This window comes from Lissotriton vulgaris, chromosome 11 (genome assembly GCF_964263255.1).
Source record: "Lissotriton vulgaris chromosome 11, aLisVul1.2, whole genome shotgun sequence".
Lineage (NCBI taxonomy): Eukaryota > Metazoa > Chordata > Amphibia > Caudata > Salamandridae > Lissotriton > Lissotriton vulgaris.
This window is the reverse complement of record NC_141699.1, coordinates 399,065,087-399,088,505: the sequence shown is the minus strand read 5'-3', so window position 1 is coordinate 399,088,505 and position 23,419 is coordinate 399,065,087. Positions and strand designations below refer to the sequence as shown.

General features: G+C 46.1%; 1 protein-coding gene and 1 pseudogene across 4 annotated transcripts in view; both read left to right on the top strand.

Annotated features, from left to right (window-relative positions):
• The window catches only part of OGDH (oxoglutarate dehydrogenase), a 514,759-nt gene that overhangs the window by 166,579 nt on the left and 324,761 nt on the right, over nt 1-23,419 (top strand). The gene's annotated exons all lie outside the window — the stretch shown is intronic.
• LOC147679866 (uncharacterized) lies at nt 16,538-21,902 on the top strand (annotated as a pseudogene).

Here is a 23,419-nt window from a genome sequence, read left to right as displayed (position 1 = left end):
AGTCCAGCCCGAACTGCCAAGCCATGCCTTCCCTGGACCGGAAACAAGCTTCCGAGGACCAGAGTGGGCTAAAGAACGGTGATGGATTAAACCCAGATCTTTTGACTGGGTGCGAGTATTTGATTGGTCCAGATGCTCCGTCCATTACCACCCCCCTTTGTACCGCTTTTGGCCGCCATAAGTGTGGCAGGGTATGCTCCGACGTGAGTCCCTTGCTCACTTTGCCACTGGATTCAAGCAAGCCAGGCTGAAGACGGCTGGAATGCCAGAAACCGGTCCTCGGAAGCTTGTTTCCGGTCCAGGGAAGCCATGGCTTGGCAGTTCGGGCTGGACTGTTCCCATGAGGCACAGGGTCAGACTGATTTGCATATAGCCATGTCTGAACTGGGGTGGCAGAGTGGGCTAAAGAACGGTGATGGATTAAACCCAGATCTTTTGACTGGGTGTGAGTGTTTGATTGGTTCAGATGCTCTGTCCATTACCACCCCCTTTTGTACCGCTAACTATTCAAGAGCCATTCATTCAAGTACATGCGAATAGAGTAGTTCTCAAAACAAACCCTAAATTCATGCCAAAAGTGGTATCCCATTTCCATATAAATCAAACAATAGACCTGCCGATGTTCTTTCAAAACCCACAGACAGTTGCTGAAAGGGCCTTGCATACTCTAGATGTCAAAAGAACTCTGCTTTATTATATAGATAGAACTAAGGCATTTCGAAAGACAAAACAGTTGTTTGTTGCTTTCTCACCACAACACAAAGGCAACCCTATTTCTAAATCAGGTATAGCCAGATGGATCGTTAAGTGAATTCAGATATGTTATTCAAAGGCAAAACTCACCTTAACCGTTCCCCCTAGGGCGCATTCTACACGCCAACTAGGGGCATCCATGGCTTTCCTAGGAAATATTCCTTTACACGAAATTTGGTGAGCTGCCACATGGACAATACATACATTTACCAAACACTACTGTGTAGATGTACATTCCAAACAGCAAGCTGCTGTAGGACAGGCTGTTCTCAAAACTCTTTTTCAGACTGCTGCAGCTGGCACAGGCAGCCACCGCTAGGGGAGATACTGGTATACATAGGGCAGAAATGAATTCAGCAGCCCACATGCCTCGAACGGAATTTGCTACTTACCAGTATGCATCTGTTCTTGGCATGTAGGGCTGCTGACATTCAGATCACCCACCTGCCTCCCCGGTGCCTGTCGCAGCTGTAGCATTCACTCTTTGCATGGACATCTCTTACTGTACTATACTCCATCTCTGCCGCAATGGCGAACAAGCATTTACAATGCAATGGTCTCGGCATTATTAAAGGTAGAACTATTGGCATTGCTCATGTCATTTTTTTTTTTAAATCCTAAATAAATGGCATTGCCATTTATATTGACAATAGCTTAATCGTTAAATAAATGGCATTGTCATTTACAATGCAAATAGCTTAATTGCTCGCAAATGCATGACCTATTGCATTTACATCCATACAGAGCCACACACACAAAGCCACCCACACAGTCATTCACATAGCCACCTACACAGAGCCACCCTCACATAGACAGAACCACAGAGCCACCCACACATAGAGCCACCTACAAAAAAAGCTATCCACACAGAGCCACACACACACACACACACACACACACACACACACACACCCACACACGCACACACACACACACACACACACACACACACAGCCACATACACAGAGCCACACACACGGATGCACACTGAACCCACTACCAACTATTTGCGCTCAAGGCCTCTAAACCTGTGAGAAGAATGAATAAGATATGATGGGGAAAAATAGACTTCGTGACCCAGGAGCACTGCTAAAAAGAGCACCTACAATCGAATTAGCGAAATATAAGCAAAATGAATATATCAAGCAGTAAAAACAGTACAATTAAATGGCAGCTAAATAGAGAATTTGGAAGAGGCCCACTCGACCTTCGCAACAGCAAAGAATGAGGTCATGATGGCTAGGCCAATGATGGATATGCACTTTTGTTGTTGCTGAATGGTTTAAGTAACACAACTGAGGATCTCTCGTGTTTTGGATACTGTAGTTTAAATTTGAAACAGTGAGCCGCTGTTTATTAATGTGACAAAAGAGAAAGATAAAGCCTCACTTCTGGTCCTATTGTAGAATTATGGATAATCTGGGGACACCCATCCATAAAAACAAAAAGACAGACAAAGTCTCTAAAGTCAAATGATTAAAGGCAACCAGTACATTGTATAATATGGAGATGAAGAAAACTGTCTTCCCGACTACTACACTTACTAAAGTTGAATAGGAACTCCAGAAGAATGCTACATAGAAAACAACCACCTATGGAATCACCAGACTCGCTTTAGAACTAGACACAGTACAGAAACTATGACACAAGATTGCTGACTATGCACTATATCTATTCATTAAAGTAAATTAGTTGCCGACACAGTAGCCCAGGATATAGTCCTTGGCACTCTGCATACTACAATGGTGAGAATGGTACTGTCCAGAACAAGTTCAGATTCTGTCAAATACAGCGCTGAAGGGAAAAAATTATGTCACACACTTCCTGCAACTCAACTGCTTTTTCTAAAATTACTAAAAGATATAGCTATCTCGTTATAGATGACATCATTTACATTGTTCTAATCCCGACAACTAACTTGCATTTTTACTGCAGTGCACTGAAGATAAGTCCTAAAATGGTAGCCAATTTCCTCAAGACTGATATACTGCCGTTAACAACCGGTTTCAATAGATGATGTTTATGACAGTATTTAAGGCGGCCACTGAGTTAAATTTGCGTCATATCTCCAAAATACACCACATCAAGCTATGATCCAAATTAAATAAACAATCACTAAATCAAAGGGAAAATACTCTGTTTTTCGTGTCCAGATGAAGTAGCATTTTTTGTATTTATTTTAAGATGAATGACACCACTAATAACAGAGTAAATATGGATTAGGCTGCTCATGCTTTGTGCAATTGGATTCAAAGCTAACGAAAAAAAGGTTTTCACCTGCATGGAAACAGAAAATGCTTGCAGATGTAACTACAGTGAATCAGAGCTAATATTTAGCTGCAATACATAGTACAAATAAGACTGGTAGTGAGCGGATCAGTTTAATAAGTATACTACTTCATCACAGGCACACACAGTTCAAAAAATATATACAAATCACCCAAGCATAGGAAGTGTTAAAAACAAAACACCCCACACATGATCAGAACCACACCTCAGCATTAGAAGAAATCACACCCCACACATGATCAGAACCCACGTCTCATCATTAGTAGATATCACACCCCACACATCATCAGAACCCACGTCTCAGCATTAGTAGAAATCACTCACCACACATGATCAGAACCAGTAGGAATCACACCAAGCATTATCAAACTCCGCACATTATTGAAACTCACACTCTACAGTATCAAAACCTACACTCCCAACATTAGCACAGCAGAGAGAGAGAATATGCAGTTAACCCAACGGAATACATTTCTGCTTGAAATGAGAGAATCCCTATTCATCTTGGAAACATCTGGACTCGAGGGAGGGTCACTCTACACACGGGCGCCACCCTGGAGAGCTCGTGCTCAGTCTGACTGTTCATCTTTGGAATCCCTGCATCTCTCAATCACTCGGGACCGACCCTGCTCGCTGAAGCAGCATCCGATATTGATACCAACCCGCGGATTCCCACTGGCAGAGAGCAAGAGCCACTGATGAAAAATCTGCCAGAAATGTTAAAACGTATTATTCAGGAAGATTTCAGAAGAGCGTGCAATGCCTCCCGCTCGTTAGAAGGCGCGATAACCGGCGGGAATACCGGCCGCAGAACCGCCAAACAGTGCGGATTTCCGTTATTACCCTGGATGTAGGCTTTCTCGCCAGAAATAGGCGGGTATTGGAGTCAGTGTCAGTGACATGTATACTGGTATTTCTGAGGGTATGTGCAGAGAAGGGAGCACCCGCCCTTTGTTGGTGGTGCCTCGTGGGACAGGATAAATCAGTAATCCGTGCTCCGCATGTTTATCCTGGATGGTCGGGCGCTGTGAGATGCTGCCAAAGGCCAGGCTGAGGCTCCCTTAACGGTAATTCACGGAGTACAATTTAGGGGCCGACTGCAGTCCTAGACAGAACTTCCCCCTCCCTCATGGACTTCCAAAGGAACCTCTTCCAGGTGAAACCGGCATGATCTCCTTCCCCTTCAGGCCTGCCCCTCTCAACACCTGGATACCTTCACGGGTGATTAGCCACACTATGCAAATTCACATAACTTAACAAATTCACATTATTAAAAAACCCTATATCCCTCACTGCAGGGATTGAATCCAACAAGGGACCATTACTAAACCATCATATCAGACCACAGTGGATTGTGTACATTTAATTGATAAAGTACAAGACCACTGCAATATCAACTTATGAATGTGCAGATCCATTTCCTTGCACACCATACTCATGGGCAGGTCGACAATCAGCCCTTTCTGCTGACCGATACACACCAGCTTTCTCATGTGGGTGCAGCTCAATACCCTTTTACCTCATACTGCTACAGCTCCATACAACTTGTAACTGAACACCTTCATGCACCCATATACCTTGTGCTGTTGCAGGTACATGCATTGATTCATCTCTTTTTTTAAAGCTCCATAGACATTCACGCCACACTCCTGTATAACCCAACTCAGCCTCAGTCCTTCTTGGATCCACACCCAAGGATGCACTTTTCACAAGCTTTTCATCCTCTCTGACCACTATCTGTGCACTTATGCATTCCTTCTGACCAAGAAAGGTGCTGCCTCCTTAACTCCACAATGTGGAGTTACTTACAGCCCAAGATCCAGGGACTCCCTTTTCTGGTATGATCTAAAAATTGCGCATGAGAGAATGGATCAGAAGATAATCAGTCAATGCCTCACTCCTTTGTCTTCCCTCCCATGTACTACCTGCTGCAGTTTGTTTCGCCAGTCAAATATTTACCAAAGGGGAGATGCCAAATTGTAAATAAAATTCTGTACTCATAACCACAGAAAGAGCCATGGGTGGCATGTGACCCCACTGCGTAAAGAATATGGAAGTGAAGTATGATAAACCTAATCCGCTGTAGAAAAGCTCTGTAATAGCGAAAGGAATGAAAACATAATTGGGTGGGGATTCCTTTCAATCACAGGGCATTGGCTCCAACTCAGTACTACTATAGCGGTTTGGGAAACAAGAGAAGGGTGCGGCCTTAAGCTGTGGACACAAAGCATCTGCTACTTGAGATAGTGCACTCTGAAATCAAGATATCACCATCTGACCCAGGCACACCGAGAGAAGGAAAATATGGAACCAGGCACCTGCAGAGCACACTGGTCTCAACAACTAAAGGCAAGGAAAAGCGACAGAAGCTAGCCAGAAACACCAAGTTTAGAAAGCAAAGGGATCGTTCAGGAGAAAGCAGTTGTCACCAACAGGTCTATAAAAGGTGAGTAGAATGACTGGAGCAGGTCGAGCACCCGGTGCAATAAGAGAAAGGAAAGGGATTGACTGGGAGAGGGAACCCTGCTCACCTAGTGGAGGGAGTGGTTGAGCACTAGATAGGTCCTGCAGAACACAGAACAAATATAAAGACCGCGGAAGGGAGCTAGCAAAAGTCTGGATACACCCTGTGAGAAAGGAATTATGAGAACTAGCAGGAGACATTCTGATCTTAGCCATCGACAAATGGCATACTAGAGCCTGAAATTCACATGGAGGCCCACAAAAACAGACCCTTCACCTCCACTTGCATCAGAATTCTAACCCTTGTCTCACCAATCTCACTTTGCGAAAATCAAGAACCAAGAATGTAAGTTTAAGGAAGAAGGCATCTGGCATCATAGCATGTCCATTTGAGGGATGCTTGCCTCCTACACTTTTCTAAAAATGAATCACTAAATGGAAGCTGAACATCTACTTCTTCTGGGAGCTGAGAACATGCTTTCTCTTTTACATAAAGTTTACTGTTATACGGACGCCAAAACTGCTCTGAAGTCACCGACACAGAAGGGTTCTTTTCACTTGCTCGTTCTTGGAAAAGCCGAGCCACGGCCCAATTGACCCTTATTTTAAAGCAGGCTCTATAAAGATACGTTTTGACAGAGCACTTAGCACAAGCAATTTAAGGCTGCTAGAGTTTAGAACTTGCAGACAGATCAAGTGAGACATGGTGTTCTCCCCTTAAGCACCCAGGCTGGGACAGCAACCATCTGCAGAAGTGCTTGAAGCCATCTTTTGACAAATACTCCATTACTACTCCCAAACTTTCAATTGCTCACCTCCTGAGCTAAAGCTCTTAAGAGGGCATGAGGCTGTTCTACAAAACGACCAACATGTAATGCCAGCAAGAAATGGTCGAGAAGCAACGTAGAAAGGCGTTTTTGATTGCGAATGACAATGGTCCTGTTTAACCTACCTTCACGAAATTTGATAGCCACTAGGCCTTTCTGGCCCAAGTGCATCAATAAAACTTTTCATTTCGTTAGATTTGGGGTAATGCTTTAGGAAGGGGATTACAAAAATTACATTTGCCTCTCCTACTCACAAAGAACTACTTGCTCTTTGCTAAAAACAAAAACTGTCAACAAAGATTCACACCACATATGGCATGAAGACAGAACTTGTTTATTTGGTTTGGTGTAAATCCATCCAGTTCAAGAAATTGTGAGAATAAAAGATATTGGAAATGTTTTGAAGGGTTAATTTTAGAGATGCCCTGATTAATAAATTCACAAAATGCAGATTCGAAACCCAAACCTGAAACTAACAACAACTTTAATCTGCTGAGGTGGTGGCGTTACATCACGCAGACTTCAGTTCATAAACCACTGGAACCAGCACTTCACTTCTAAACCCGGACTGAGGAGCATAACGTGAACATGATTGCTCAACCTGCTATTACACGGAGAAGTCTGTGAACCGCACACGTTTGCAAAAACATGGTGCAGAAAAAGAAAAATCTGAGGTACCATGTTGGGGCAAACCTCAACAACGAGACATGGCCATACTGAAAGACTTGAAAATATCCTTTCCTACAGCAGAACAAGCCCTGGCAAAGTCATATGGCCTCGCCCGTAGTACCTATTGGCTTTGCCTATGCCTTTTAGCGCTGCTGTACGGCATCGGTAAAATGGCAGCACTGGTAAAAGAAAAGCATGAAAAAAAGGCCTGATAACGCAAGTGTATCATTTTGTAAGTGCCTTATTTATATGTACTGACCCAAGATGGACAAGTAAAAAACAATTTTTTTTTTAAGAAGCTATCACAAAGTGCTCTGTTTTTTTTTTCTTCTTTAAAGACGGTGGGGCGACTGCAATATTCTCACTGGTCCTTCCAAAATACTTTTAAAAAACGTTTTTTTAACTGCTAGAGAATATAACGTGTTCCTGAGAAGCAAACTTAGAAGTGATGGCTTTAATGCCGTTCTATTCTCAAATCCTAAACTCGAGACAAACATTGCTCAGATATGTGAAAATTACTGCGTACTAAAAATGCTGTACCCTGTGCTTTATCCCAGCGTGTACTGCTACACAGACAGCGGGAGGGGGGCGGGAAACATACACGGACAGCGGGGCAGAAGGCAGGGGAAGAAGGCAAGAGGACAGCGAGGAACGGCAAGTACAGGCGCTGGGCAGCCCTGGCGAACTCATCAGCAGGAAAAAGACACGGACAGCGGGAGGGGGGCGGGAAACATACACGGACAGCGGGGCAGAAGTCAGGGGGAAGAAGGCAAGAGGGCAGCGAGGAACGGCAAGTACAGGCGCTGGGCAGCCCTGGCGACCTCCTCAGCGGGAGGGGGCGGGAAAAAGAAACGGACAGCGGGAGGGAGGCGGGAAACATACATGGACAGCAGGGCAGAAGGCAGGGGGAAGAAGGCAAGAGGACAGCGAGGAACATCCAGTACAAGCGCTGGGCAGCCCTGGCGACCTCATCAGCCTAAACGCGAGACAAACATTGATCAGATATGTGAAAAGTACTACGTACTAAAAATGCTGTACCCTGTGCTTTATCCCAGTGTGTACTGCTACACGGACCGCGGGAGGGGGGTGGTAAACATACACGGACAGCGGGGCAGAAGGCAGGGGGAAGAAGGCAAGAGGACAGCGAGGAACGGCAAGTACAGGCGCTGGGCAGCCCTGGTGACCTCATCAGCGGGAGGGGCGGGAAAAAGACACGGACAGCGGGAGGTGGGCGGGAAACCTACACGGACAGCGGGGCAGAAGGCAGGGGGAAGAAGGCAAGAGGACAGCGAGGAACGGCTCACCTTCACTGCGAAGGAAACAAAATGGCGGCCTCAAGCTTCCGAAATTTTTCGGATTGGGGGCTTGTTCGGTGTTCTCAGAATGGGCGTGGCCTAAAAGTGGAAAGAAGAACACCGAACACGCCTCCAAATCCGAAAAGGACGGAGCCTATTCGGAGGGACAGCTCTCTCTTCCAATGGCTGGCCTCCGTTTAGGAAGCCAGCCAAAGGGAGAGAGGCAAAAACAGAGGCGGGACAAATAGTCCACACTAAGAAACATTAAATCTCGGTACTTCCGGTTCTGCCTTCGGCAGACCGGATATTACCTCGACCTAAAAACAATCTGAGCATGGAGAGGGTGCCCATGCGCACTGTAGTCCAAGGGAGGAGCCACCTATCTCGTGATACTTCGAAGACTCTTCCAGGACAACAATGTGCAGTCATCCGGACCCAACACTAGGCGGCGATCTATGCACAGATATGAATTTCAGCAGCCCTACATGCCAAGACTAGATGCATACTGGTAAGTAGCATATTCCTAACTTCAATGTCTAGCGAGTGTTACCTTTTAGAACGAAACGCACGTGAACAGTTGAGGAAAAAGTATGTTTAAAATGAAAATAATCAGTGAAAACCAGAAGGTGTTAGGACTGAGTTATAACCCTAAAATGTTTCACAGTTTTCTTATGTTAGGTGCCATGTTCTCTCAAGATTGAGACATATGGCTATTATTTTCCTATGGGAGATATTTCAGGTTGACTTAGTTAATTTTTGAAGCCGGAAGGTCTCTTTAGTTTTGAAAAGGAATTTCTGATGGCTGCTTCTTCCTCTCATTCCTTGTGGTGGGGAGGGGGTGAATTAGCACAGGAGACACAGGAAACATTAGGCTAAGTCGCACAGGCTGGAATTTGTTATGGTGGAGCCAAATGACGCTCCTCCTAGCAGCTTCCCGATGTCAACACTCTTGGAGCGCAGACTCCAACATATTCCGCATTTCAGGCGTCACCTACAACTTATCCGGATTTTGTGGCATCTAGTACTGACCCAGGGGTGTTTCTCAGTGTGATATTCTGCATTTTCTCCAGGGCTGTGGCTCTCTAGCATGGCACTGGAATTCCTTTGGGCCTCTCCGTGTTCATGCCTATGGCGCCGGACCTTTGTCCATTGGATCCAGCCGGGTCTGGTGGCTCAGTGGACTAATGCGTCTACTGCAGGGGCCTGTGGTCGACCTCATGGTCACAGGTTCAAATCCCGGCGGGTCCACTCAGCCTTTCATCCATCTGAGGTCGATAAAATGAGTACCATTGAGTTGGGTAACAACAAACATCTGTTATTCAGCGCCAAGATACCCGTAGTGGTGAACGTGCGCTTTACAAATACACATGTTATGTTATGTGTTTATCTGCCTTCACTCCAGTACACAGATACGCAGGGCAGCCGTCAGCACTTTGTTCGGCTCCCCAAAGCCTCAGAAACCGAAGCCACCTCCACTGAGTTAGCCACTGTCAATGGCTCCTCAGTCTACAGAGCACCCTTCCTCAGATCCCAGAGGCTCTTGAAAGAAGAGTATAGGCAAAGAATGAATAAGCTCTTTGGAGCAAACTGTGGCACCCTCAACCTGTACGCCCATGGGGGCGACAGAGATATGAGCTAAGAGGCTTATATTGGGCGGTGGACTTGATATGTCACCAGAGAGATGGAGTCTCCCCCCAAAATTCTCCAACCCCCGAGATTCATTTAATTGTTTTTTCAGGAATGCAGTGGTAGTGCTGGCCCTGCAACTGCAGACAGTAAGTGTGCGACAACTTATGCCCTTATGGAGCTTTTCCCTCCATCTGCTCCAACCTCAGAAACTTGCCTTCCATTAAATGAATCCCTGGTAGAACCAGTCTTGGCAGCCTGGGAGAAGCCTACCGTAGTACCTGCAATGAATAGACTGGCGGCCAGATGTCATCTACCTGTTCCTGGTGATCCAACGTTTTTGTCAGTACATCTGAAACCGGATAGTTTGGTCATCCAAGCTTCCTCCTCTCCCGGTCAGGTGGCAGGTACGTTCCTCTGACAGAGAATCGAAGTGGCTGGAAGCATGGGAGAAGAAAACATTTCCACCTTACAACCTGCCATTAAAGTGCCCTGCATGCTAACTGCCTGTTTGCTCACTACACTCCTCATGGGACATGGCCTTGATAGTCACTGCACTTCTTCCAGAGGACATGCAAGCACATTTCCAATAGATAGTGAAGGATGAGCAAAATGCCTTATGGACATCATCAAGTCGGTCTGCACATGGCTGATTCTGAGTCGAAATGCACTGGTACGAACCTGGGTCTTCATTCATCGCCAAGGTTTGCTTGGGACTTCTTGCTTCATGAGCAACGTATGGCTAACCGCATGGATCTCACCTTTGATGACATTACATTGTATTGCAACTACAAAGAAGTACCAGAGGGTCTAGAAAGGGGAATGGTTTACAAATGGTAGATACCAGACCAACTATACAACACCCTTAAACTGACTGAACAGAAGCGTGGTATGCAATGACATCTCAATGGATGGAGAAGAAAAATACCCATCAGTCACCACTCGGATCCGCCCTTCATCATATGGGATTTATCCAGACCATCCGTGTGAGTATGTATTGTCACAGACGTAAGGAGACCAGATGGTAAATAGGTCACCTTCGCTGTACCAACAACAGTGTGGTCTACCACTCTGTGAAACCTTGTGAGTGGTAAGGCGTGGTGTGACTAGGGAGTGCAGTGCAATAAACGTGAAAAAAACATAAACAATGTGTTATAAAATTGGATAAGGGAGCATAGAACCAACTTTATTCAAATGATGCTCGCTTGACCAAGATTAAAATTTTTGTCAAAGACAGTTAGAAAGAATGGGCTGTCTAAAGGTGGAACTAGGTCGACATGTTTCTGCAATTTAGGACATGTTCGTCCTTGCTTTCATCAGGACCATATAACAAAAAGAATGCTACTGCAAGATTTGAAATAAATAAAAAGTGACAACTACGAAACAGTGTAAAACAAACAAGTGCAAAAGTCACCTGCAGTTTCCAAAGTGCAATGTCTTGCCGTAAGCTTACAGCTAATGTTGTTCACTGGAAAGTCAGAAAGGAAAAAAAGGGGGTTGAGTGTCAGACTGGCTGTCTACACCTATAAACTCACATAACAGTTAGGTCCAATCAGTATAGACCTTAGACTATGTCAGACTAGATAGTGCTGACAAAAGCACTCATAACAATAGTGTAATCAGATGTCCAATATTTGGATTTACACTTTACATGCCAAATACGTATGAAGAAAAACATCTTACCATAGTCTGTAAGATATGAAGACCTCACCCCACCTGGCAGTGGCTCAGGAGCAGAGTGAAGCACCGCTCTATAGAACATGTAAAAATAATAACATGTTTATCACAATGTGCAGAAACCTTCATACAATCACCCTTCAATAGACTAGAATGTACAAAGGATAACGGGATATGCCGAATGATTAATCAGCCCTTTTGAATCTGGTAAACACCGTAAAAGCTTTAGTAAAAATCCCTGCTGTCAAATATGCGGGAAAAATGGTTGTTTTTAAACCGCTCATGAACCGCTAGCAGGGTGCGCAATAACCAGGGGGGGTACCCGTTCCCAATCCGTGTGTTTACCGCTGCGGTGGGGAAGCGGGGAGCACTCTTACCTGACCGTCGGTACTCCTTAGCCGGCGTCTGAACCGACTGGGGAGGCACCGAGGCAACGTTATATTGCACGATCCGATTGGAAGGAGTCCCACGTGGTATCTGGACCTCCGTAATCTGATTGGCCGGTTGTTATCTGGCGAAGTTGTAGCGCTCGCCATTGGTGGAAACGGCGTTGCTGGGGTTACAGTGCTGTAAACACCACGGACGAACCGGTCGTTCGCAACGGGAATCATTAATAATTATTTTGCTAGCAGTGTACCGATAGTCAAATATATGTGAATGGAACCATGATCTTTATTATCACTGGAAAAGACAGCGCTAGTCAAAGAAGACCAGCGTTGTTAAATGTTAAAGTATGTACACAGAGCGCACGCTAGAGGTAAAGTCCAACCCTCATAGGTTGTCTAGCAATGTATAAAAAATGTAAAAACTATCATCAGTGGGATAACAGTCAAGAGGGAAGGTTGAAATATGACAACTCCATGGGAATGCGCTTTAAAACACTACTGCAATCAGTAAAGAGTGCAGTCGAAAAGACGTGTACAATGTGTAGGATGATTATATGTCAGCACAGAAGGTTGTGTCACAAAATCTCTCAATACCATATTAAGATGGTATAAACAATAGGGTGGTATAAACAATAGGGCTGCTCAAAACAAAGATGCTCCAAAACAGTATTACTGGTCTATTTACAGAGTGGACCATGGAATCTCGTCATTGAGCCCGTTGCGATAAGTACTGAGCTTCAGAACCCTTTTTTGTTCTTTGAGGTATTTCGCTACATCTGCGGTGTGTGATGGAATGAAAGGTTGCTCTAACAGTCCATTGGAAATCAGTCGCTAGATGCTTGGCCTCTAGAAAGTGTGTAGTGAGCTTTGTTGCCTGTCTTGCACAGCGAATCGTGCTTTTATGTTCTGATATCCTTGTGCGGATTTTGCGCGTGGTCATCCCTACATACTTGAACCCACATGGACATGTAATTAGGTAGACTAGTCGATCGCTATTACAGTTAGTGAATTACACTTGTTTCCAAGGTCTTGATGTTCCTATGTCTACCTCAGTTGTTTTTTTGGTTTGTGGGCAAGCTTAACATGTGCCACAGGGATGGTGTCCTGTGACTGGAGGGAGATTCCATAATGACCCAATAGCCCTGGGTTGTTCTTCAAGGGGTCTTGTATGTACATTGTATTGCGACAAAGCTGACAGTGTACTAGAGCACTTAAGGGCCAGCAAGGCAACCGCTCAGTCTTTGGCTCTCCAACAGCCTCAACTCCAGAGAAACTGTAAATTCAAAATGCAGTATTTCACCAGGGGTTTCTCGTTTAGTCCCTACCAACCCTAAAAGCCCCAGACTGTGCAGCCCCAGAACCCGCTGGCTTGCCAATAGATTGTAGAGGCAAGGACCGTGGCTCTCTCCAGGAAGCTTCCCCCTCTTCCTCTCCTACACCACTGGTTAAACAGGCCTTGTTTGCTTCCGCAAGCCAACACGTAGCTTGTGGAACACCATTACTTTCAATTAGTATAGTATTAGTACTCCTCAAGATAGAGGTTACTGTAGAAAGCTGTGTTTCTGTTGTAGTAACCCCGACTTTTTGTCAAACTACTGATGCACTTTGACTCTTATGTTCCCTGGGTCCCTGCCAATCAGGTTCCCAGTGTCTGTGTTCTTTCCCAAAACTGTACCCTGTACCCCCAATTGGCACCTCTCTGGCCACATGTCAGTCCCTTGTAAAAGGTACCATGGGTAACAAGGGCACTGTTGGCAGGGAATACCTCTAAAGGCTGCAGCACTTATTGTGTCACCTTTAGAGGCCCTGTACCATTGTGTTCACTCACTCACTCACTCACTCACTCACTCACTCACTCACTCACTCACTCACTCACTCACTCACTCACTCACTCACTCACTCACTCTCACACACACTCTCACACACACTCTCACACACACTCTCACACACACTCTCACACACTCTCACACACACTCTCACACACACTCTCACACACACTCTCACACACACACTCACACACACCCACACACACACACACACACACACACACACACACACACTCTCTCTCACACACACACACACTCTCACACACACACACACACTCTCTCTCTCTCTCTCTCTCTCTCTGCCATTGCAGGCTCCGTGTTTTGGTGCAGAACAAAGTGAAGAGTTGACATGGCACACATCCCTGTGTGCCATGCCTACAACCCACTGCCCTGACATAGGTCAGCTACCCCTCTAGCTGGGTGCACTATACCAGTGGCAAGGGTACAGGTGCATGAGCCCTGCACCCCTACAATGTCTAAACCAATTCTTAGGCATTGGAAGTGCAGTAATACCATTAAGAGTATATGATGCTGGGAGTTTGTCATTACGAACTCCACAGCACCATAATGGCTTTACTGAACACTGGGAAGTTTGGTATCAGCCTTCTCAGCGCATTAAACCCACACTGATGCCAGTGTGGGATTTAATGAAAAATGCACCCCGATGGCATCTTAGTGATGCCCCCTGTAAAAAAAAACTGCCTCTGGTGGGTTCCCTGACTGGCACACGCCAGCCCGCCACCTCAAGACCTGTTTCTGGACCTTCGGTAACTGAGCCCAGAAACCAAGCCTTTCCTGGGGGGAGGTGTCCATACCTTCCCCTGCGTCAGGAAGAGCCATTTTTGGCAGGGGAGTTTCAAAGCCTTGCCACCTTTTGTAATGCGACCCCCAGCCTCTCCTACTATCTTCCTGTCTCCCCTCCTTTTCGGCGGGAAGACAGGCGGGAAAAATTAGCCAGACCAGAAGTGTGCCCACCTCTGCCAACCCCACCCCTCAGTTGGGGGAGGCAAAGTGAAGCCCACTCTTCAGTGCCCGCCATCTTGCAGATGGCAGGCACTCCCCAATCAGGGAATGTGCCCACTCCCCACGTGGGGTGAGCACACCAAGGGTGTAGCCACCTTAAGGTCAGTAGCGCATTGGCTACTGCCCTTGAGACCCCTAAAACGCCCCCTAAATACAGTATTTTGGGGGTAACCCTGAACCAGGAAGACCGATTCCTGCAACCTACGAAGGACGACGAAAGGACGCTCAGCAGAGGAGACTGCAGAGAAGAACTGACTTGGCCCCAGTCCTACTGGCCGTTTGCAGTATCCAGAGATCCTGTGCCAAAAGTTGACTTGTCCTGCAGCCAGTGACCTCAAGAACACTGCGAGGACTGACTGCCTTGGAGAAAAACCGGATCTCCTGTGAACAGCAGCTCTGTTCAAAAGAAACTCCCAAGACAGACTCTGAGACTGCTGAGGACAAAGAAACCTGGTGCCTGGAACCACCACTGCACCCGTCACCTACGGCCCGAGTTAGAGTAGCCCACCGGTCCCAGCGAGTACCCCCAGTCAGAGTCCACCGTGGGTTGACCCCTCCAGGACTCCCTGACGTCGCATGCAGCCTCTGCACGGTGACTCAACTGTGAGTGCCCGGTAAGGTGAAATCCGACCTCAAGACACCCTAGCATCCAGCTGCCCTGTGTCCTGTAGAAGAGACCCTGAGGTGCACCTATGTCTTCCAAGCCCTCCAACTTACCTGCCCAGCTGTTGGTTCCTCCCGGACCCGGAAGTCTTCCTAGACCGAGCCTGCAGCCTAAATCAAAAAACGGCAACTCTCATTGAAAACAACAGGGCACCCGACGCCAAAACCGCACCCTGCACCCAGCTGCCGCTGCGGGTGCACTTTGGTTGCTAACTCTGATCCCTCTTAGCCCTGAGCCTAACACCGGGATCTTTGCTCCCACAACCTTGTGGCCTGCTCCTGAGCAGCCACCAACAGGAGGCCCCCTATCCCCCATTGGATAACATTGGGCCTTCGCAATCTGCACCCGGCCGCCCTAGTGCCGCTGAATGTGCTTTGAGAGTGCATCCTTGTCCCTGGGGGAACCCTGGTTCTTACCCCGGAATATTAACTTTGACAAATTTGTACTTACTTGAAAACCGATAACTCTTATGTTCGAAGCATATGGGCTGCAGATGGTACATTATGAATAGATCGCCATCTGGTGTTGGGCTCGGATGATTGCACTTGTTTTTCTCTTGGAGAAGTCTTTTGTCGTCACAAGGCTGGTGACTCCTCCCTTGGGTGAAAGTGCGCATGGGCATCGGCTCCATCCTTAGATTGTTTTTTTCCGCCATCGGGTTCGGATGAGGATCAAAGCGCTCCGGATCGACTTCGAGAAAAAGTTATATTTCGGCGCGTATTCCCTTTCCAATTCGACGGTATTGTTTATCGAGCACAAGTTTATTTCCATTTCGACGCGCTTCCACGTCAACACCGAAGATTTCTAACTCTACGTCGACGCGACCGGGATGCCTATTTCGACGTAGTCCAGCCTGGAGTCAATGGAAAGGACTCCATTCAAGAAATGTCCAACGTGTGGTGCTAAATTCCCACACAAGGACCTACACGAGGTGTGCAACCTCTGTTTGTCACCTGACCACGAATCCAGGGATTGTGAAGCCTGTGCGGCTTTCTCCTCCAAGTCGACTATTAGAAACCGTCGAGCCCGAATACACGAGATGTCAAGGATGGAGTCAGATGCAATCCCAGAACTGTTCGAGGTCGAACACTCCGAGGAGGAAGAAGATGAGGACGGGTCAGGGTCAGAAGCGGAAGAGTCTGATGTCGAAGAAGTAGACTTTCATCAAACCATGAGTGACGACGTCCCTTTGCCAAAAAACCGACACCAATTGGTGTCGACCCCGCCTTCGAGCCCGGTCAGACAACCGAAAAAATGTTTCCGACGCCCCGCCTTCTGGCTCGGCAACAAAACCGAAACACTCAGTCTCCCACTATGTCAGATCCGAGAAACGGTCAACCTCGACATCGAAGCTCCATACCAAAGAGAGCTCGAAGTCGAAACATTCCATGTCGAAAGCGAAACATCGGACTCGAGCAAACTCTCGGTGCCGAAAACATATAAACACCGAGACACAGAAGCAAAAGCACCTATCGGACCCAAAGGCTTCGGTACCGACACCGGAACAAGAGACAGATCCAAAACAAAAGACTTTGTTCATTGATCCACAAACTGGCAAGGTGGTGACAAAAACACCTAATAAGAGGACGACTCAACCGTTGGAGGGGAAAACTCCTCCTCCTAAGAAGAGAACAATGGGGACAAATACAACTCCTCCCCTTTCTCCACAGCCTATGGACACACCCTCTTCTCCTCTTCCTCATACTCTGCCAGCTATCCCTCGACCTTTTACACCACGCCCATCTACACCTCAAACAGATGTAGAAAGTGACACAGGGGATGGGAACCTTCCTGGGGATGATAACAATACTATCCCAGAAGACACAGACCCATGGGAAGATTATGATGCAGTGACAGATAATGATAATGACCCTGACCTGTATCCCTCAAAACCCTCTCCCCCTGATGATAATTCGGGTTTTGCACAATTGATTAATAGGGCAGCAAAATACCACAAGGTAGATTTACATACGGAACCTCAGATAGAAGATTTCCTTTTAGAAACACTACCTGCTGCACAAAACTCTTCAGGGACCCTACCAATGCTTAAGGGTCTCCTCACTCACACATCAGATATATTTAAAGATCCTGTGAGGGCTAGGGTGTTAAACCCAAGAATTGACAAAAAGTATAAGGCAGCCCCAAAAGACCAAGTATTTATTAAGGGCCAAATACCTCTGGACTCGTTAGTACTCTCAAATGCTCGTAAGAGGGCGAACTCACTAACAGGAGAAGCTCCTCCTCCTGACAAGGAGTCTAAGTTAATAGATGCCTCTGGCAAGAGAGTAGCATCTCAAGCAGCAAACAGCTGGCGCAAAGCAAATACTCAAGCGCTACTTGCACGCTATGATAGAGCTCATTATGATGAGTTAGAGAAACTCTTTACACATCTCCCTAAGGAACATCAAACAAGGGCAGAGCAGCTGATACAAGAAGGGAAGATAATAACCAACACTTCCATTAAGTGTGCCTTAGACGCAGCAGACTCACTGGCAAGATCTATAAACACCAGTATCATGTTAAGAAGACATGCATGGCTCAGGGTCTCAGGGTTCAAACAGGAGATACAAACTTCTTTATTGAACCAGCCTTTTGATGGAAAAGCACTCTTCAGCTCAAGCACAGATGAGGCGAAAATGAAAAAGGACACAAACGGCTAAGTCAATGGGAGTATTGCAACAGCCATCTCAGAGAGGTTCCTTTCGTAGGTCCACCTATAGAGGCGGATCAAAAAATACAGGCACAACCCAGCAATCAACCTCTTTTACACCAACATCACCTAAAGGTTATTCTAGAGGCAGTTACAGAGGTAACAACAACAAGGGTAGAGGTCGCGGAAACAACAACCGCAACTCTCTTACCCCAAAACAGTGACTTCATACAGCTCCCCCAAGACCATGCAACACTGGTCGGGGGACGCCTATCACAGTTCCTACCTGTCTGGGAAAACATCACATCAGACATGTGGGTGAGACAAATTATCTAACATGGTTATCGCGTAGAACTCACTGCTACCCCACCAAACATCCCCCCCCAGACAGCGTCCAATGAGTCAAGATCATCTGACATTATTAAAACAGGAGGTACTATCGCTGCTACAAAAGCATGCGATAAGAGGAGGTTCCACAACATCAACAAGGAACAGGAGTATACTCTCTATACTTTCTAATTCCCAAAAGACGGATCTCTAAGGCCTATACTAGACTTCAGACCTCTCAATGAATACATAAATTCGGAACATTTCCACATGATCACGCTCCAACAGGTACTTCCTTTACTGAAGAAAGGGGACTTTCTTTCTGCACTGGATCTAAAAGACGCCTACTTTCATATCCCAATTCACAAAGCTCACAGAAAATACCTCAGATTTGTAATAGAAGGACGACATTATCAATTCAAGGTCCTTCCGTTTGGAGTCACAACAGCACCAAGAGTGTTCACAAAATGCCTAGAAGTGGTTGCAGCACACCTAAGAAGACAGCAAATACATGTCTTCCCTTACTTGGACGACTGGCTAATAAAGTCCACGTCACAAGAGGAATGTCTTCAAAACACACAAAAGACAATTCAACTGCTGCACCAGCTAGGGTTTACGGTGAACTACACAAAATCCCACCTGCAACCAAACAAGGTTCAACAAAATCTAGGGGCTAATATAAATACATAAAAAGCCATAGTATACCCCAATCCAGTCAGGATTCAGACAATGCTCACCCTAATTCTAAGATTTCAACCGCAACATTTATTAGCAGCTCGAGTGTTCATGCGGTTATTAGGGATGATGTCCTCTTGCATAATGTTAATCCCATATGCCAGACTACAAATGCGTCCGCTTCAAGAATGTCTAGCAACACAGTGGAATCAGGCTCAAGGTCAGATTACAGATCTGGTGTTGGTAGACGACCGCACGCATCGCTCTCTGAAGTGGTGGAATACAACAAACATTTCCAAAGGGCGGTCGTTCCTAGAACCAATTCCACAAGTGGTACTAACAGCGGATGCATCGCTCTCCGGATGGGGAGCTCATATGGAGAGATACACAGTACAAGGGAGGTGGAGTGTACAGCACAAATGACTGCACATAAATCATCTAGACCTACTAGCAGTGTTTCTAGCATTGAAAGCTTTTCAAATGCATATTCTCAACAAAGCAGTCCAACATGACAGCAATGGATTATATTCAAAAACTGGGGGGGACACACTCTCTCCAACTATCCAGACTAGAGCAGGAAATTTGGAGATGGGCCATTCCTCAAAACATCTATCTGTTAGCCGAACACCTTCCAGTAGTTCAAAATCAGATAGCAGACATCTTAAGCAGAGAGTCAGAACAAATACACGAATGGGAACTGCACAACCAAATACTGCAGCCATTCTTCCAAAGATGGGGACAACCGGAGATAGATCTCTTTGCCACTCATCAGAATGCAAAATGCCAAAGCTTCGCATCCAGGTACCCACACCACCTGTCGCAGGGCAATGCATTATGGATAAATTGGTCCAACAAATTTGCATACGCTTTTCCCCCTCTCCCACTAATTCCATTAGTGGTTCGAAAACTGCAACAACATTCAATGGCCATGATACTGGTAGCACCCACGAGGGCACGGCAGCCGTGGTTCACCACGCTCCTACAACTCTCCCAGGTGCCACACCAAAAATTAAGAATCTCACCCATTCACCTTACACAGAACCATGGAGAAATAATGCACCCAGATCCCAAACAACTGAACCTAGCGATCTGGCTCCTGAGGTCTTAGAATTTGGATACTTAAATTTACCTCCAAACTGTATGGAAATGATTAAGCAAGCAAGACCTCCCACCACCAGAGCCTGCTATGCAGCAAAGTGGAAAAGGTTTGCTGTATACTGTAACAGTAACAACATCAACCCTCTGGACGCATCTACACTAAATATTATTTGCTACTTACTACACTTACAGCAATTTAACCTTGCTTACACCTCCATTAGAGTACATCTTGCAGCTATAGCAGCATACCTGCAAAACAGGCAACATCTATCCCTGTTTAGGGTACCCGCAATTAAGGCTTTCATGGAAGGCCTCAAAAGAGTTATTCCACCAAGACTACCACCTTCACCAGTCTGGAACCTCAACATAGTACTCACCAGACTAATGGGGCCACCTTTTGAGCCTATGCATAGGTGTGATATACAATTTCTTACATGGAAGGTGGCCTTCCCTATAGCCATTACCTCCCTCAGAAGAGTAAGTGAGTTACAGGCATTAACAATACAAGAACCATTTCTACAGTTACACCAGAATAAGGTGGTTCTTAGAACAAACCCAAAGTTCTTGCCTAAAGTAATTTCAGCATTCCACATCAGTCAGCCAGTGGAACTACCAGTCTTTTTTCCAAAGCCACAGACGGTAGCAGAGAGTGCCCTACATACACTAGATGTCAAAAGGGCAATATTATATTCCATAGAACGAACACAAACTTTCAGAAAAACTAAACAACTATTTGTAGCGTTTTCCCCAACACATAAAGGCAACCCTATATCTAAAGCAGGTATTGCCAGGTGGATTGTAAAATGTATACAGATATGTTACATAAAGGCAAAAAGAACACTAACTGTTCCCCCTAGAGCTCATTCTACACGCAATCTAGGGGCATCTATGGCATTCTTAGGGAACATTCCCCTAGATGACATATGCAAAGCAGCAACTTGGTCTACACCTCATACCTTCACGAAACACTACTGTGTTGACGTGCAGGCAAGACAACAAGCAAATGTGGGCCAGGCTGTATTAAAAGCTTTATTTCAGACTGTTGCAACAGACACTGGTGACCACCGCTAGGGAGGTAACTGCAGTGTAATCTATTCATAATGTACCATCTGCAGCCCATATGCCTCGAACGGAATATGCCACTTACCAGTATGCATCTGTTCTTGGCATAGAGGGCTGCAGAGTGGTACATGCCCTCCCTGCCTCCCCGGAAACCTGTGTCTGTTCCAACATTATCTTATTTAGATACACTTACATGGGCATCTCTTTCTGTATTCTATCATACTACTCCATCTAACCCTACTATGGCAAAACAATCTAAGGATGGAGCCGATGCCCATGCGCACTATCACCCAAGGGAGGAGTCACCAGCCTCGTGACTACAAAAGACTTCTCCAAGAGAAAAACAAGTGCAATCATCCGAGCCCAACACCAGATGGCGATCTATTCATAATGTACCACTCTGCAGCCCTCTATGCCAAGAACAGATGCATACTGGTAAGTAGCATATTCCTTCCTTCCATAGGATTGCATTGACTGCTTTTTCCTGAAAATAGTTCCAAGTGTGGAGTTGGTTTTGTATGAGAACTTGAAAAACTGCATATAACTAGAAACTGCTTTGCTTACCTTTTCTCTAGGAAATGTCCCAGTGTGATCTCTAGGCATATCGCACTGAGTAGAAAAAGTAATCCATAAAGTAATCTGATACTAGGCAGGCAGAGGTAACAGTAGATAGCACCTTACTATCTATTTGTGGTAGTGTGGGCGAGCATTAAGGCTTTATTAGAGGGTAGTGTTAAGCAATTGTTGTACACACTCAATCAGCAAATGATGTCGCACACTAAGACTGAACTCAGACCAATTTAATTTGTATAAAAATATTATTTAGTTGTATTTATTTCCTAGAACGAAGCAAGCCCTGCACAGCTATGTGTATTTGATAATTGGCAAGGCAGATTGAACAATACTAGCAAGTGGAATGAAAATGACTTTGTTGCAGGTTTGTAAATACTTTTAATAAAGTGGAAATTACTGTTCGATTACTGTTGGATTACTTTTTCTATTCAGTGGGATACACCTAGATATCACACTGGGACATTTCCTAGAGAAAAGGTAACTAAGCAATTTTTAGTTCTTTGTAGTTTTTCAAAGTTTTATACAAAACCAACTCCACACTTTTTCAAGGAAAAGCAGTCAATGTATTTCTATTTATCGGTTAACAGATAAGTACTTTGTTGTGAGAGTTAGTATTCGGGGGTTAGAACAGGGTTCCCCCAGAGTCAAGGATGCACTGTCAAAAACACCCTCAGCGGCACTAGGATGGCCGGGTGTTGAGCCCCAATGTTATCCAATAGGGGATGTGGGGCCTCCGGTTGGTCTCTGCTCACGAGAATGCCACAAGGTTGTGGGAGCAAAACTCCTGGGGTTTAGCTCGGAGCAAAGGGGAATACGTTTTAGCACCCACAGTACACCTGTAGGGGCGGCTGGGTGCAGGGTGCTAGTTTGGTGTCGTGTGACCCATTGATTTCGATGGAGATTCTTCGGTTTCAACAAAGACTGCAGGCTCGGGGATGGAGATCTTTTGGAGGTGACCACCCATTGGAGAGGTAATTTGGGATGCTGGGATACAGTCGGTTGGGACTTCGGGTGCAGGTTTTCCGTACCAGCTCTGGTCACTGGGGATCCTTCAGAAAGAGGCTGCAGGCTTCGCTGGGAAATTCGAGGCACGTCCGAGATCACCAGTTCTCATGTCAGGGTAGCCGGGGAGACCTCCTCGTGGCATTGGGCCACTCGAACTTGGGCTGTGGGCATCAGGTGCAGAGTGGTGCTGACTCCCAGATTTGGCAGGAGCCAGAGTCTGTGGGTGAGCAAATCCGGTGGTCACAGGAGACAGTGTCTTTTCTGTTGAAGGCAGGGTAGGTCCACGGGGTTCTTGAGGTTGCCGAATGTAGGGCACACCAGGATTTAGCTTCTGCAGGTTCGAGTTGGGGACAAGCCGGTAGGGCTGGGCCCAGTCAGTGGGCGTTCTCCTCTTCTTAGCTTTGGCACAGCTTCTTCGGTCCTTTTTCTTCTTAGTCGGTTATTGTCTCAGGAGGCAAGGTTCAGGGGTGCCCCTAACTATTAGATTTAGGGGCGTTACAAGTAGGTAAAGGTTGGGACCAATGGGTCCCT